This window comes from Ranitomeya imitator, chromosome 7 (assembly GCF_032444005.1).
Source record: "Ranitomeya imitator isolate aRanImi1 chromosome 7, aRanImi1.pri, whole genome shotgun sequence".
Taxonomy (NCBI): Eukaryota; Metazoa; Chordata; class Amphibia; order Anura; family Dendrobatidae; genus Ranitomeya; species Ranitomeya imitator.
Genome location: NC_091288.1, coordinates 63,374,303 through 63,383,637, shown reverse-complemented (window position 1 = coordinate 63,383,637; position 9,335 = coordinate 63,374,303). Strand labels below are relative to the sequence as shown.

The window sequence follows — 9,335 nt, the reverse complement described above, 5'->3', positions numbered from 1 at the left end:
AGCAAAGGTCTGAGCTACAATTGCAATTAGAAAATAAACTCTCAAAATTAGAACAGGCAAACCAAAACCTCCCTTCACTTTATCTAATCAAGAAAATTCGGGATATTAAATTACAACTCAATACCATTTTAACAAATAGATCAGAAAAGGCCCTGACATGGACTAAATCTACTTTTCACAAATATGCTAACAAACCAAGCAGCATGTTGGCCCGTAAACTTAGGAGTAGAGAGCTCCTGAATAATATTGCCTCTATTAAAGATCCTACAGGTCGTATTACTGCCCACCCAGATGTAATATATAAAATGTTTCAGCAATATTATCAAAACCTATACTCCCTCCCGCAGCCCCCTTCCCCGATCCGCATTCAGAACTTCCTCAAAGATCTGACACTACCTAAAGTCCCAGACACAGACACAGCTTATCTCCAAGCACCAATCAACTCTGACGAAATAAAAGCAACGATAAAAAATTTGAAAAAAAACAAGGCTCCTGGGCCTGATGGACTCACAGCACAGTACTACAAAAAATTTGACAGCTTACTCATACCTCACATACAGAGCTTCTGTAATGCTCTACTAAACGGAACTCAAATGCCACCTGAATTTTATATTGCCCACGTAACTGTAATTCCAAAACCGAAGAAAGATCACCTTTACCCCAAGAACTATAGGCCTATTTCATTGCTAAACATAGATTTAAAAATTTTTACATCCATAATCACGGCCAGAATCAATAAAATACTACCCATCCTGGTTCATCGAGATCAGGTAGGGTTCATCCCCAAGAGACAGGGCCCTGACAATATTAGGAGGAACCTTAACTTAATACATTCAGCTAATCACTCCAAGCAATCCTTACTCTTGTTAGCACTCGATATAGAGAAGGCCTTTGACTCGGTATCATGGTCATACTTATTCGAAGTCCTCACTAAGTTTGGCTTCCCAAGAGGTATTACCTCTTGCCTTAAACTGCTATATGATCGCCCCACGGCCTATCTGAAATTACCTTCAAACCAGCCTACCCCTATTAACATACAACGTGGTACCAGGCAGGGATGTCCGCTTTCTCCGGCCTTATTCGCATTAGCCATGGAACCCCTAGCGGAAGCTATCAGAGCCAACCCCAACATTAATGGACCTATAATTAGAGACGATCAATACAAGGCTAGCCTTTTTGCAGATGATCTACTATTATCCATAGTCAACCCCGCTATTACACTCCCAAATCTCTTTGTCGCTCTCCATGAGTTTAAACTGGTTTCTGGTCTCAAAATTAACGTTGACAAATCTGAAGCCCTATTTATTAACACCCCCAGAGACATACAAAACAACATAACAACACAATTTAAGTTTACCAGAAATGAGCAGTACTTAACCTATCTCGGCATCAATCTAACGCCCCATAGGTCGACTTTATTTAAATGGAACTATGCCCCCTTAATTAAAAATCTCAAATTGGATCTTACCAGATGGTCATCTATGCCCTTATCCTGGTTAGGTAGGCTACACGCCATTAAGATGGTTTCCTTACCACGATTTCTGTATGTTTTCCGATCTTTGCCCATCCCTGTCCCTGCCAAAACGTTACTAGATATTCATAGCACGATCTCAAAATTTTTATGGCAGGGAAAAAGACCTAGGGTAAGACTTAAAACCATGTTTATTAGTAGAAGACGAGGAGGTATGTCTCTGCCCAACTTCACTTTATACCATAGAGCGGCCCAACTAGCCCAGCTAATAAGTGCTAATGCGGACAACCATAGCGCACCCAGATGGGTGAATCTCGAATCTCACTTCCTGACCCCATTCACTCTACCAGGCCTCATGTGGTCGTTGCAAAGACTTCCAAAAGGGATCCATGTATCAGCTCCATTCACAGCACATTCCCTGATGTTATGGAGGAAGGAAAGATTTAAACACTCCCTACAATCCAAAACTTCCTTAATGACGCATATTTTTCATAATCCAGCTTTTCCACCAGGGTTGGAGCCCCGCCCTTTCCATTGGTGGGTGTCTAGAGGTCTAAATACCCTTAAACATCTTACTTCGCCATTTAATATTCTACTCACCAAACAAGAGTTCATCCAAAAGTACTCTCCACCTAGCTCTGAAATATTGCGTATCATTCAAATTTTTCACTTTGCTGAACAGATCCTGGGACATGGTGTCACCCACCGCCCATCGGGTTACGAGCAAATATGTTTAAATGACCCACTGGGCAGGGGAGCCATCTCTTTGATTTACTCAAACCTAAACGCAATATCAGAGGATGTAAAACTCACATATATGATACAATGGGAAAGAGACCTTAATAAGATAATGTCCCCATTGGAGTGGCAAAAGTGCTGCTGCACCCTCTCTAAGGGAAGTCTTCAAACCTCTTTAGTTGAAACATCCATCAAGCTCCTACATAGGACATATTTAGTTCCGAGCAAATTACATGCCATCTACCCAAATCTATCAGATCGGTGTTTCAGGGGGTGTGGAGCTCTGGGAGATCTAAAGCATACGTGGTGGGATTGTCCGGTCGTTTCCACACTCTGGTCAAAGATCAAATCTATTGTAGAGGAGCTTTATGGTGGAACGATTCAGTTAGACGCAACGGTGTTCCTGCTGGGAGCTAGATACCCGGGCTTCTCCAACAAACTCCATATTCTAGTCAATCAGCTGTTCCTCGCCGCTAAGCTACACATTGCAACAAAATGGAAAACAACTACCCTATCTCTTTCCTCAGTAATTGACAAGATGAACACTATCATGTTATGTGAACGAATACAAGCTACAAGAGAGGACTCATGGGAGCCTTACTATCAAATATGGAGACCGTGGATTGAAAGGAACTCTAGCAGTAATCTTGACCAAGTCCTAACACTATCTCTATGAGGCCAATCTGGTGTTAAATTGCCTTCCTTTGATTGGGTCCTTATACCCGACCATTGATAGTACTCTGACGCAGTAATGGATCTCTTACCCCCTTTTCCCCCCCCCCCTTGTCTTTTTCAACCACCTGTCTTTGTCTCCGTGTTTAACTGTATTGTTTAATTACCATCAAGGTTAATTTAGAATTTGATAATATTCATATATACTCCCCTGCGAGGGATTTTGTTGTGAAACTTTCTTGGTTTTTTGTTGAAAAATAAAAACTTGTTGAAACTAAAGAACAACCATAAGACGAATTTAATCAACAAAGGTATCATTTTAATCAGTATAACGGCGCCGACCTAACACTGTATGTAGGCTACTATGCACTATCCTGCTGACAGGTTCCCTTTAAAGAGGTTGTCCACTACTTTTTTAATGATGACCTATCCTTAGTTATCAGTGTCAGCGGAGGCGGTCGCTGGCCGGAAGTACTCACTTGCGGAGCTGGCCATCTTCTGATAATGGCTACAGCTGTTTACTGCACATCGGCCTCCTATTGATTTGAATAGTGTTGTACCCTAAGGTGGCCACTATCAGAAGATGGTGAAGCAGCTCTGCAAATCAGTATTTCCAGCCAATAGCCGATGACAACACCAACAATAGCTGATCAGCGGGGGTGCCAGGTGCTGTACCCCGACCGACCAGACATTGATGACCTATCCACGGATAAGTCATCAATGAAAAAGTAGTGGACAACCTCATTAAGTTCTGTGGCTGTTATCTCCTACATTATCTCCAGTGCCTGAAAGTCTCCAGTCCTTGTTATGTCTCTAGATTCTGTATTGTATTGCTGAAGTTTTCCTCTCAGGTAAACTATTTTCTCAAATGACAAGGTGTCTAAAATATATCTGCCATCTGTTTGTTTTATTGCACCACCTCTTCTGCAGGGTTACCCTGAAATTATCTCACTGCTTTATTAACATTCCACCTACCACACCCTATTATCTGTGCTCAGACTCAAATACAAGTTAGTACTGAATTTTGTAACAGAGAAACTAAAAAGGATTTTTTTCACCTTATCCTGCTTCGAAAAACAAGTCCAAAGAACTCTTCTTCAAGATAAGTAAACGGAGGTTCTATTACTTCAAGGTATATTAGTATTGTCTATATATCACATCAAGGTATATTGCTATTGTCTATATCTGAGGACTGTATGCTTAAGACAAAATAATTAATATATCCATTAGAACTGGAGTGAGTAATTAATTTTTCCAAGGGGCCACATAAAAAACTGGCACTGCTGAGAAGGGTTGAACTTAATCCCTTCACCCAGAGCGATTTTCATTTTTCTTTTTTCTTTTTTTCTCCCCTTTTTCCAAGAGTCATACCTTTTCTATTTTTCCAGCCCCATAGCTATAACAGCTAATTTTTTGCAAAACGAGTTGTACTTTTGAATGACACTTTTCACACTGTGCTACAGTGTGTACTAGAAAAAGGGAAAAATTCCAAATGCAGTGAAATTGTAAAAAAAAAGTGCAATTCCACAATGATTTTTTTTTATATTTACCATGTTTAATGTATAGCGAAACTAACCTAGCAATATGATTCCCCAGGTCAGTACGAGTAAGCAAATACCAAACATGTATAGGTTTTTTTACTTGAGTGGTGGAAAAAAAAATCAGAGACTTGTGAAAAAAAACACCTTTCGCTTTTGCCGTCATTTTCCGAGCCAAATAACATTCTCATATTTTGGGATCTGGAGCTGTGTAAGGCTATGTTCACACTATGCGGTTTTTACCGCGGAACCGCAGCGATTTTGCCGCTGCGGGTCTGCAGCAGTTTTCCATGCAGGGTACAGTACAATGTTACCCTATGGAAAACAAAAACCGCTGTTCCCACATTGCGGAAAATCACGGAAAAAAACGCGCAGAATTGCTGCGGAAAAAAAGAAGGAACATGTCACTTCTTTGTGCAGAATCACAGCGATTCTGCACCCATAGAAATGCATTGATCCGCTTACTTCCCGCATAGCGCTGTGCACACCATGCGGGAAGTAAGCGTATAATGTGCAGGTTATACCCGGGGTGGAGGAGAGGAGACTCTCCTCCAGGCCCCGGGAACCATATTTGAGTAAAAAAAAAAAAAGAATTAAAATAAAAAATAATGCTATACTCACCTCTGAAGTCTCAGCGCTGCACGCGGCTGTCCGGTCTCAGGTTTGCTATGCGACCAGGACCTGCGATGACGTCGCGGTCACATGACCGTGACGTCACGAAGGTCCTGGTCGCACAGCATCTTTGGAACCGGACCGCCGCCTGCAGCGCCGAGGAGATCGGGATGTCAGAGGGTAAGTATATAATTATTTTATTATTTTTAACATTACTATTGATGCTGCATATTGCTGCATATGCAGCATCAATAGTAGGGGTAAAATCCCGCAGCGGAACCCGCAGGACAAACCGCGATAAATCTGCAGGGATAACCGCAGCGGGTTTGCCCTGCAGATTTATCAAATCCGCTGCGGGAGAACCCGCAGGACAGGACGCAATGTGTGAATATGGCCTAAGGGTTATTTTTGTGCCCTGAGGTGACATGTTTAGGTTACTCATACCATTTTGGGGTAAATACAATATTTTGGCTGACTTTTGTTGTATTTTTTTGCAATGTTATGGTGACCAAAAAAACTTTAATTCTGGAATTTTGTTTGCTTTTCTAGTGAAGGAGTTTACCGATCAGATTAATTTATTTTATCTTTTTTGAGAGCTGACATTTCGAAAAACGGCGATACCTAATATATGTATTTTTTAATTTCTTTTATTTTTAATGGGGCAATAATAAAATACTGCATGCACTCGAGTATAAGCCGAGATTTTCAGCATATTTTTTTAGGCTGAAAGCGCCTCTCTAGGCTTATACTCGAGTCATTGTCCAAGGGGGTCGGCGGGGAGGGGGAGCGGCAGCTGTCAGATCATACTTACCTGCTCCTGGCGCGTCTCTGCATGTCCCTGCTTATCTGGCACCTGCAGCTCTTCCGTTGTTCAGCAGTCACGTGGTACCGTTCATTAAAGTAATGAATATGGACGCATATTCATTACTTTAATGAGCGGTACAATGTGACCACTGAACACCAGAAGGGCTGGCGGCGCCCTGAGACCATCTGTCAGTGAGAAGCTGCCAGGGACTGCGCCTGGAGCAGGTGAGTATAACGGGGGAGGGTGAGCATTTTGATATGCACCTGTCCCCGTTCCACTGCTGCGCGCCACTCCATCTTCCACGTCCAGGTCAGAGGGTGCGATGACGTGTTTAGTGTGCGCATGTTGTGAATTCTGCTCTTGGGCTCCCTCCGGTGGTTATGAGTGGTAGTGCTGCTGTCTTTGGATCGCAGCATTTATCAGGTGTGTCCACTTATTGCAATTTGGATTGGGCTATTTAGTCTTGCTTGATCCTTTAGTCAGTGCCAGTTGTCCATTGTTTTTGGAGGATTCACATCCATACCTGGTCTCTCCTGTTTTGCTGTTCTTTTCAACAAAGATAAGTTCTGGCTTTGTTTTTGCTGTCCACATGCTGTGGACCTTATTGTTCAGTGCATTTTCATGTTTTGTCTTGTCCAGCTTTGTCTGTGAAGGATTTTTTGAAGCCAAGCTGTGTCTCTGGAGATGCAGATATACCCTCCATGTCTTTAGTCAGATGTGGAGATTTATATTTTCTGTGGTGGATACTTTCTAGTGTTTTAATACTGACCGTACTCTGTCCTATTCTTTCTTTTTAGCTAGAATGGCCTCCTTTGCTAAATCCTGATTTCAGTCTGCGTATGTCATTTCCCTCTCCTCTCACAGTCAATATTTGTGGGGGGCTGTCTATCCTTTGGGGATTTTCTCTGAGGCAAGATAGTTTTCCCGTTTCTATCTTTAGGGGAAGTTAGTTCTTAGGCTGTGTCGAGGTGTCTAGGGAGTGTTAGGTACATCCCACGGCTACTTCTAGTTGCGGTGCTAGTTCAGGGTCTGTGGTCAGTACAGGTACCACTCTCTCCAGAGTACGTCTCATGCTGCTCCTAGGCCACCAGATCATAACAGTACAACTGGCCAACAATGAGTTAAATGCATCTCAGAAGAAGGGAAGAAAAGTGCTGAGCCATTTTTTTTTCTGTAGTCTGTTTTGTCTTTCCTTCCTTCTTTTCCTCTGGGTGGCTCAGGAGTTTGGCGCTGGCATGGAGGTTCAGGAATTGGTTTCTCGTGTGGACCAACTTGCTGCTAGAGTACAGGGTATTTCCGATTATATCGTTCAGACTCCGTAAACTGTTTTTTGCTCTGAAACCCCGTTCTTCTGGTGATCCCATTCAGCAGGTTAAAATTGTTATTTCCCTGTTGCGTGGTGATCCTCAAGATTGGGCATTTTCCCTGGAATCTGGGAATCCTGCTTTGCTTAATGTAGACACCTTTTTTCAGGCACTAGGGTTATTGTATGATGAACCTAATTCAGTGGATCATGCAGAGAAGACCTTGTTGGCCCTGTGTCAGGGTCAAGAAGCGGCAGAATCGTATTGCCAGAAATTTAGAAAATGGTCTGTGTTGACTAAATGGAATGAGGATGCCTTAGCGGCATTTTTCAGAAAGGGTCTTTCTGAATCCGTTAAAGATGTTATGGTGGGGTTCCCCACGCCTGCTGGTCTGAGTGATTCTATGTCTCTGGCCATTCAGATTGATCGGTGCTTGCGCGAGCGCAGAGTTGTGCACACTGTGGCGTTGTTCTCCGAGCGGAGCCCTGAGCCTATGCAGTGTGATAGGATTTTGTCTAGAGCTGAACGACAAAGATTCAGGCGTCAGAGTAGGTTGTGTTTTTACTGTGGCGATTCTGCTCATGTTATTTCTGATTGCCCTAAGCGTACAAAGAGAATCGCTAGTTCTGTTACCATCAGTACTGTACAACCTAAATTTCTGTTATCTGTGACCTTGATCTGCTCATTATCGTCATTTTCTGCCATGGCATTTGTGGATTCGGGCGCCGCTCTGAACTTAATGGACTTACAATTTGCCAGACGTTATGGTTTCCCCTTGCAGCCTTTGCAGAACCCTATTCCATTAAGGGGGATTGATGCTACACCGTTGGCATGGCGCCAGCCCATCAGGAAGATTGTCGTTTTCTGGTGTTGCATAATTTGCATGATGATATTGTGCTGGGTTTTCCATGGTTACAGGTACATAATCCGGTGTTAGATTGGAAATCTATGTCTGTGACTAGTTGGGGTTGTCAGGGGGTTCATGGTCACGTTCCTTTGATGTCAGTTTCCTCTTCCCCCTCTTCTGAAATTCCTGAGTTTTTGTCAGATTTCCAGGATGTATTCGATGAGCCCAAGTCCAGTTCCCTTCCACCGCATAGGGACTGTGATTGTGCTATTGACTTGATTCCAGGTTGTAAGTTCCCTAAGGGCCGACTTTTCAACCTGTCTGTGCCAGAACATGCCGCCATGTGGAGATATATTAAGGAGTCTTTGGAGAAGGGGCATATTCGGCCATCTTCTTCACCATTGGGAGCAGGTTTTTTTTTGTTGCCAAAAAGGATGGCTCCTTGAGACCCTGTATTGATTATCGCCTCTTGAATAAGATCACGGTCAAATTTCAATACCCTTTGCCTTTGCTTACTGATTTGTTTGCTAGGATTAAGGGGGCTAGTTGGTTTACTAAGATTGACCTTCGAGGGGCATATAATCTTATTCGTATTAAGCAGAGTGACGAATGGAAAACTGCATTTAATACGCCCGAAGGCCATTTTGAATACCTTGTGATGCCATTCGGACTCTCTAATGTCCCATCTGTGTTCCAGTCCTTCATGCATAATATCTTTCGGAGTTATCTTGATAAATTCATGGTTGTATGTTTGGATGATATTTTGATTTTTTACGATGATTGGGAGTCTCATGTGAAACAGGTCAGGATGGTATTTCAGATCCTCCGTAATAATGCTTTATTTGTGAAGGGGTCGAAGTGCCTCTTTGGAGTACAGAAGGTTTCTTTTTTGGGCTTCATTTTTTCTCCCTCATCTATAGAAATGGATCCGGTTAAGATTCAGGCCATTCATGATTGGATTCAGCTCACATCTGTGAAGAGCCTTCAGAAATTCTTGGGCTTTGCTATTTTTTATCGTCGTTTCATTGCCAACTTCTCCAGTGTGGTTAAACCTCTGACCGATTTGACGAAGAAAGGCGCTGATGTGACGAATTGGTCCTCCGCGGCTGTTTCTGCCTTTCAGGAGCTTAAACGCCGATTTACTTCTGCCCCTGTGTTGCGTCAGCCGGATGTTTCTCTTCCATTTCAGGTTGAGGTTGACGCGTCTGAGATTGGGGCAGGGGCCGTTTTGTCTCAGAGGAATTCTGATGGTTCCTTGATGAAACCGTGTGCCTTCTTTTCTCTGAAGTTTTCGCCTGCAGAACGCAATTATGATGTCGGCAATCGGGAGTTGTTGGCTATGAAGTGG

At 43.0% G+C, this 9,335-nt stretch overlaps 1 protein-coding gene across 2 annotated transcripts in view; it reads left to right on the top strand.

The window, feature by feature from the left end:
• The first annotated feature begins 3,839 nt into the window (after window positions 1–3,839).
• The window catches only part of LOC138644706 (putative methyltransferase DDB_G0268948), a 65,865-nt gene continuing 60,369 nt past the window's right edge, over window positions 3,840–9,335 (top strand). For both annotated transcript variants that reach the window (XM_069733387.1, XM_069733386.1), the window contains exon 1: window positions 3,840–4,013. The gene's annotated coding sequence lies outside the window, so the exon portion shown is untranslated. The remainder of the gene's footprint in view (window positions 4,014–9,335) is intronic.